Genomic DNA, 7,366 nt, shown 5'->3' with positions numbered 1-7,366 from the left:
CATGGCTGATCATCCAACTCAGTATCCCGTACCTGCCTTCTCTCCATACCCCCTGATCCCTTTAGCCACAAGGGCCACATCTAACTCCCTCTTAAATACAGCCAATGAACTGGCCTCAACTACCTTCTGTGGCAGAGAATTCCACAGATTCACCACTCTGTGTGAAGAAATGTTTTCTCATCTCGGTCCTAAAAGACTTCCCCCTTATCCTTAAACTGTGACCCCTTGTTCTGGACTTCCCCAACATCGGGAACAATCTTCCTGCATCTAGCCTGTCCAACCCCTTAAGAATTTTGTAAGTTTCTATAAGATCCCCCCTCAATCTTCTAAATTCCAGCGAGTACAAGCCGAGTCTATCCAGTCTTTCTTCATATGAAAGTCCTGCCGTCCCAGGAATCAATCTGGTGAACCTTCAGAATTCAGAAACTTCAGAACCTTCAGAAGGAACTGCAGGTGCTGGTTTAAACCGGAGCAGCTCAGCAAAGCGCTGGAGCACTCAGCGGGGACAGGCAGCATCTCCTGAGAGAAGGCCTGGCCTGGGCGACGTTTCGGGTCGAGACCCTTCTTCAGACCGAGAGTCAGGGGAGAGGGAAACGAGAGGCACAGACATAGAGGCATGGAACAAGTGAGTGAAAGATGTGCAAAAAAGGAACCATGATCAAGGAAAGGTTGGAAAGGTCATAAGGGATAGGAGCAGAAGTAGGCCATTCGGCCCATCAAGTCTACTCCGCCATTCAATCATGGCCGATCTATCTCTCCCTCCCAACCCCATTCTCCTGCCTTCTCCCCATAACCCCTGACACCCGCACTAATCAAGAATCTATCTATCTCTGCCTTAAAAACATCCACTGACTTGGCCTCCACAGCCTTCTGTGGCAAAGAATCCCACAGATTCACCGCCCTCTGACTAAAGACATTTCTCATCATCTCCTTCCTAAAAGAATGTCCTTTAATTCTGAGGCTGTGCCCTCTGGTCCTAGACTCTCCCACTAGTGGAAACATCCTCTCCGCATCCACTCCATCCAGGCCTTTCACTATTCGGCATGTTTCCATGAGGTCCCCCCTTGTCCTTCTAAACACCAGCGAGTACAGGCCCAATCAATGGTGGAGCCTGCAATGGTAATTAGGGGAACAGGGCAGGAATAGGCTCTTCATGTCAACCCTCATTCACCCGTTCACACTAGTTCTACACCGATCAGCCAAAACATTGTGAATCTGATGAGCCAAAACATTATGACCACCGGCCTAATATGCTGTTGGTCCTCCGTGTGCAGCCCCATACGCAGCAGGGTGCGATGCACTGTGTATTGTGACACATTCCTCCCGTCACCACCATTAAAATTTTCTGTGACTTGTGCCACAGTCGACCTTCTGTCGGTCCGGACCAGACGGGATTGCCTTCGTTGCCCTCGCGCATCGATGAGCCTTGGGCGCCCAACACCCTGACTGTCGCCGGTTTGTGGTTTGTCCCTCCTCGGGCCACTGTCGGTCGGTACTCACCACTGCTGACCGGGAGCACCCCACAAGCCTTGCCGTCTCAGAGATGGTCTGACCCAGTCGTCTGGCCAGAACAATTTGGCACCTTGTCAAAGTCGCTCAGGTCTTTACTCCTGCCCATTTCTCCTGCATCCAACACATCAACTTCAAGAGCTGACTGTTCACTTGCTGCCGAATATATCCCACCCCTTGACAGGTGCCATTGTAACAAGATGACCAATGCTATTCACTTCGCCAGTCAGTGGTCATAATGTTTTGGTTGGTCGGTGTATGCTATTCCACTTTCTCATCCACTCCCCGCACGCTATGTGCAATGTTACAGAGGCAACTCTGCTTCTCCTGTGATTATAATAATAATAATAATAATAATGCATTTTATTTATATAGCGCTCTTCATACACTCAAAGACGCTTTACAGAGATTTTGAGAACATAGGGAAATGAATAAATAGATAAATAAGTAAATAAATAAATGAACAGAGAAAGGAGACAGTAGGTGAGGTGACCTTCAGTGGTTGAAGGCAGTACTGAACAGGTGAGACTTCAGCGATGTTTTCAATGTGGTGAGTGTGGGGGAGTCTCTAACGGTTTGGGGTAGTGAGTTCCATAGGGTGGGAGCAGCGATGGAGAAAGCCCTGTCCCCCCAGGATCTGAGTTTGGTCCGGATGTGGGGGGATAGGAGATTGGCAGCGGCAGAGCGGAGGGTGCAGGTGGGAGTGTGCCTGTGGAGGAGGTCGGTCAGGTAGGATGGGGCCAGGTTATGGAGGGCTTTGTAGGTTATGAGGAGGATTTTGTACTGGATTCTCTGGGGGATGGGGAGCCAGTGGAGTTTATAAAGGACGGGGGTGATATGGTCACGGATCGAGGTGTGTGTGAGTAGACGGGCAGCGGAGTTTTGAATGTATTGAAGTTTATTGATGATTTTTGAGGGTGCGCCATAGAGGAGGCTGTTGCAGTAGTCCAGACGGGAGGTGATGAAGGCGTGGATGAGGGTTTCTGCAGCTGTGGAGGAGAGGGATGGACGGAGACGGGCAATGTTTTTGAGGTGGAAGAAGGCTGTCTTTGTGATGTGTTTGATGTGTTTGTCGAAGGAGAGGGTTTGATCAAGGATGATTCCAAGATTCCGGATGTGAGGTGAGGTGGATACTGGGAGACCATCAATGAATCCATGTTGTCCATCCATCAGCCATTCATCAGCCTATAAGGGGATCTTATAGAAACATATAAAATTCTTAAGGGGTTGGAGAGGCTAGATGCGGGAAGATTGTTCCCGATGTTGGGGAAGTCCAGAACCAGGGGTCACAGCTTAAGGATAAGGGGGAAGTCTTTTAGGACCGAGATGAGAAAACATTTCTTCACACAGAGAGTGGTGAGTCTGTGGAATTCTCTGCCACAGAAGGTAGTTGAGGCCAGTTCATTGGCTATATTTAAGAGGGAGTTAGATGTGGCCTTTGTGGCTAAAGGGATCAGGGGGTATGGAGAGAAGGCAGGTACGGGATACTGAGTTGGATGATCAGCCATGATCATATTGAATGGCGGTGCGTACAGGCTCGAAGGGCCGAATGGCCTACTCCTGCACCTATTTTCTATGTTTCTATGTGTCTACACCAGTTCTATGCCATCCCAATTTCTCGTCCATTCCCGGCGTTTTACAGAGGGGCCGATTAGCCTACAAAACCCGCACGTCTCTGGGATGTGGGAGGAAACCGGAGCACCCGGAGGAAAGCCACGCTGGTCTCAGGGAGAACGTGCAAACTCCGTACAGACGGCAGCCGAGGTCAGGGTGGAACCCGGGTCTCTGGCGCTCTGAGGCAGCTGCACTACCCGCTGCGCCAGTGCTTGTGGGTTAATTGGCCCCTGGTGCTTCAGTGTTGGACGGGAAAGTGGGATAACATGGAACTAGTGTGATCGGCGTGGACTCGGTGGGCATCGTTCAGTCCATAAAACTGCATCTATTAGTAAGCGTGTTCATTTGTCCAGGAAAGAACTGCAGACCCTGGTTTAAACTGAAGACAGACTGCTGGAGTAACTCAGCGGGTCAGGCAGCATCTGTGGAGAGAAGGAACGGGTGACAGTTTTTCGGGTCGAGACCCTTCTTCAGACTGACAGTCAGGGGGAGAGGGAGACACTGGAGACATGGAAGGGCGAGGTGTGAAAACGGCAGATCAAAGCAGGCGAAGCTCCAAGGAACCACTGGCTGAGGGGAAGGTGACAAGGAAATGGGACGGATCCCAGAATAGTGTGTCATTTATCATAGAAACATAGAAAACAGGTGCAGGAGTAGGCCATTCGGCCCTTCGAGCCTGTACGCACCGCCATTCAATATGATCATGGCTGATCATCCAACTCAGTATCCCGTACCTGCCTTCTCTCCATACCCCCTGATCCCTTTAGCCACAAGGGCCACATCTAACTCCCTCTTAAATATAGCCAATGAACTGGCCTCAACTACCTTCTGTGGCAGAGAATTCCACAGATTCACCACTCTCTGTGTGAAAAAGTTTTTCCTCATCTCAGTTCTAAGTTTCAATTGGGACGGATGCCAGAATAATATGTCATTTATTGTGCTTTTGCGTGTAGTTTATTCTGTGCTAACGCCTTTGTCTTTTATCCGGACTCTGAGTCTGTAATAAAGTCAAAGTTAAAGTAAAGTGTTGTGCAGCAAGGGTCCAAGTTTGGCCTACCCATAGTTTAAAAAACACACAGTCGAATTGGAAGTGAGAGGGTGTGGGAGGAAGACTGAGGAGACAGACAAGCGTGCTGGTCGTGATTGACTCCAGCCTCAGCCAACCTCGTCAAGAGATCAACGAGGGTGGGGAAAGCAAGCTAGCAAAGTTAGTTGGCCTGCAGCGCAGTTTGGGTGGTTCTGGCTGCGTTGGCTGCTCGGAGCTACTTGCTTGGAATCCTCTCTCTGCTTCTCTCATCCCTTCCCCGAGCTTTTTAATTTTTCTTTCTCACTCTCTCTCACTCTCTCTCTCTCTCTCTCTCTCTCTCTCTCTCTCTCTCTCTCTCTCTCTCCCTCTCCAATTGTGCCGACCCACCCATCGCCCAGCAGGCAGACTTTTGAAATTTTATCTGGAGCAATGCAGGCAATCAAGTGTGTGGTGGTGGGGGATGGGTAAGTTCTCTTCAAAAAAACTTCATCCAAAAGTTTTGTAAAAAAAAAAGTCAGTGAAAAGTTTTTCTCCCCTCCCCTGTTCCCCTGACACTTAATCCTAATGTGCTGCCAATTCTTCTGATCAAAGTGATTTTTGGTTTGTCATGTTGTATATTTGTTTGGAAGACGATCATAAGAAAAGCAAATCTTCCTCTTTCTCAGCATTTCGGCGTCGGTTAGTTTACTCGACGATATTTTTTTACCAGAAGAAAAAATTGCCACTATAATTTTTAATGGGCTGGAACCAATCAATAACCTTTCATTGTCTCTGTTCTCCTCTCTCTCTCTCTGCGTCTCATTTTCCACATCTGTCTCTCCAGTGTGTATATCTGTGCTCCCATCTGTTTTTAAGTGAATGCAGACATGGGATTAAAATACCGTTTGTTTTAAGTCGGTTTAGAAATACTCGCTCGAGCGATATTTTTTTTTCTTTCTTTGGTTTTACAATAACTGAACTACAAGTGTCATTTGGAAGGAGGGCACAGCCTCAGAATTAGAGGACGGAGATGAGGAGAAATTTCTTTCGTCAGATGGTGGTGAATCTGTGGAATTCTTTGCCACGGAAGGCTGTGGAGGCCAAGTCAGTGGATATTTTTAAGGCGGAGATAGATAGATTCTTGATTAGTGCGGGTGTCAGGGGTTATGGGGAGAAGGCAGGAGAATGGGGTTAGGAGGGGAGAGAGAGATCAGCCATGATTGAATGGCGGAGTAGACTTGATGGGCCGAATTGCCTAATTCTGCTGCTATCACTTACGATCTATCAACGTACAATTGTCTTATGCAGGTAATGAATATATCGGCTTCTGACAGAGAGTGGTATCACAGAGAGTGGTGAATCTGTGGAATTCTCTGCCACAGAAGGTAGTTGAGGCCAGTTCATTGGCTATATTTAAGAGGGAGTTAGATGTGGCCCTTGTGGCTAAAGGGATCAGGGGGTATGGAGAGAAGGCAGGTATGGGATACTGAGTTGGATGATCAGCCATGATCATATTGAATGGCGGTGCGTACAGGCTCGAAGGGCCGAATGGCCTACTCCTGCACCTATTTTCTATGTTTCTATGTTTCTAAAACTACTGAAGATGGACACAAATTGCTGGAGTAACTCAGCGGGACAGGCAGCATCTCTGGAGAGAAGGAATGGGTGACGTTTCGGGTCGAGACCCTTCTTCAGACCCGACCCGAAACGTCACCCATTCCTTCTCTCCACAGGTGCTGCCCGTCCCGCTGAGTTACTCCAGCATTTTGTGTCTATCTCCGGTTGAAACCAGCATCTGCAGTTCCTTCCTGCACATTTTGTCTAAGACTTCTGACGCACTTGAGAATTGCAACACGTTCCCCACCCCCACCCCTTCTCTTCGTTTCCAGAAAGTGAACCATCTTTTTTCTGACATCCAACAAGTTGTTTTTTAATAGCGTGAGGTCACGATCTAAAAAAAATCGCCTTCTCGTTTGGATTTAATGGTCCTCAAGAAGGAGCAGGTGGGATCTGGTGGAGGGTTTTGGTTCTGTGGTATCTCGGGTGTAAACCAGCATCTGCAATTCCTTCCTACGCATATGATCTCTGAAGCAGGGCGTGTTCTGATCTGAACACAGTTAAAGGCAAGAAGGAGGAAATAATCAGCCCTTATCCTCTGACGATGAAAACTTTCCTTTGATACAATATTCCGCTTACACCCCGAATTTTGATTTCTCTAACTTCAAGTAACCCTTGCATCCCCTCTCTCTCCGTCCCCTAGTTCTCAGACCAGTTTCACTGTCCCCCTCGTTAATTTTACTGATTGTGTAGCTCCTTGTCACCTTCCGAAGGTATTTATTTCACAAAATGCTGGAGTAACTCAGCGGGTCAGGCAGCATCTCAGGAGAGAAGGAATGGGTGACGTTTCGGGTCGAGACCCTTCTTCTGACTGACAGTCAGGGGGAGAGGGAGACACTGGAGACATGGAAGGGTGAGGTGTGGAACTCAACTGGGAACTACGTAAACTAAACAGTTTGAAGAAGGGTCTCGACCCGAAACGTCACCCATTCCTTCTCTCCTGAGATGCTGCCTGACCCGCTGAGTTACTCCAGCATTTTGTGAAATAAATACCTTCGATTTGTACCAGTTATTTTCTTACACTCCTTGCCACCTTCCCCCTCATCTAACAATGAACCATTTCTACATTTCCTTGCTCATCGTCTGCTTTGATCTGTCGTTTTCACACCTTGCCCCATCCGTATCTCCAGTTCCCCCCTCCCCTGACTCTCAGTCTGAAGAAGGGTCTCGACCCGAAACGTCGCCCATTCCTTCTCTCCTGAGATGCTGCCTGTCCCGCCGAGTTACGCCAGCATTTTGTGTCTGTCTTCGGTGCAAACTAGCATCTGACGTTCCTTCCTGCACAACCCTCTCCCCTCACCACAGATTGGGTTCCATCAAGGGGTTCAGTTCGTGGAGATTACCAACATAGGAAGTGGACCTCCACACAATAAGGACGGCACGGTGGCGCAGCGGTAGAGTTGCTGCCTCACAGCGCCGGAGACCCGGGTTCGATCCCAAACACGGGTGCTGTCTGTACGGAGTTTGTACCTTCTCCCCATGACCTGTGTGGGTTTTCTTCGAGATCCCACGCTCCAAAGACGTGCAGGTTTGTAGGTTAATTGGCTTGGGTGTAACAGTAAATTATCCTCAGTGTGTGTAGGATAGTGTTGGTGTACGGGGATCGCTGGTCGGTGCGGA

The 7,366-nt window shown here is 48.7% G+C and overlaps 1 pseudogene across 1 annotated transcript in view; it reads left to right on the top strand.

Moving 5' to 3' along the window:
- Positions 1–4,352: 4,352 nt before the first annotated feature.
- Positions 4,353–7,366, top strand: part of LOC144611409 (ras-related C3 botulinum toxin substrate 1-like) — a 40,767-nt pseudogene continuing 37,753 nt past the window's right edge. The window contains exon 1 of the transcript XR_013549514.1: positions 4,353–4,614. The product of XR_013549514.1 is annotated as a ras-related C3 botulinum toxin substrate 1-like (transcript). The remainder of the gene's footprint in view (positions 4,615–7,366) is intronic.

Source organism: Rhinoraja longicauda, chromosome 40, assembly GCF_053455715.1.
Source record: "Rhinoraja longicauda isolate Sanriku21f chromosome 40, sRhiLon1.1, whole genome shotgun sequence".
Lineage (NCBI taxonomy): Eukaryota > Metazoa > Chordata > Chondrichthyes > Rajiformes > Arhynchobatidae > Rhinoraja > Rhinoraja longicauda.
Note: the sequence above shows the minus strand (reverse complement) of the source record. Positions and strands in the feature narration are given on the sequence as shown.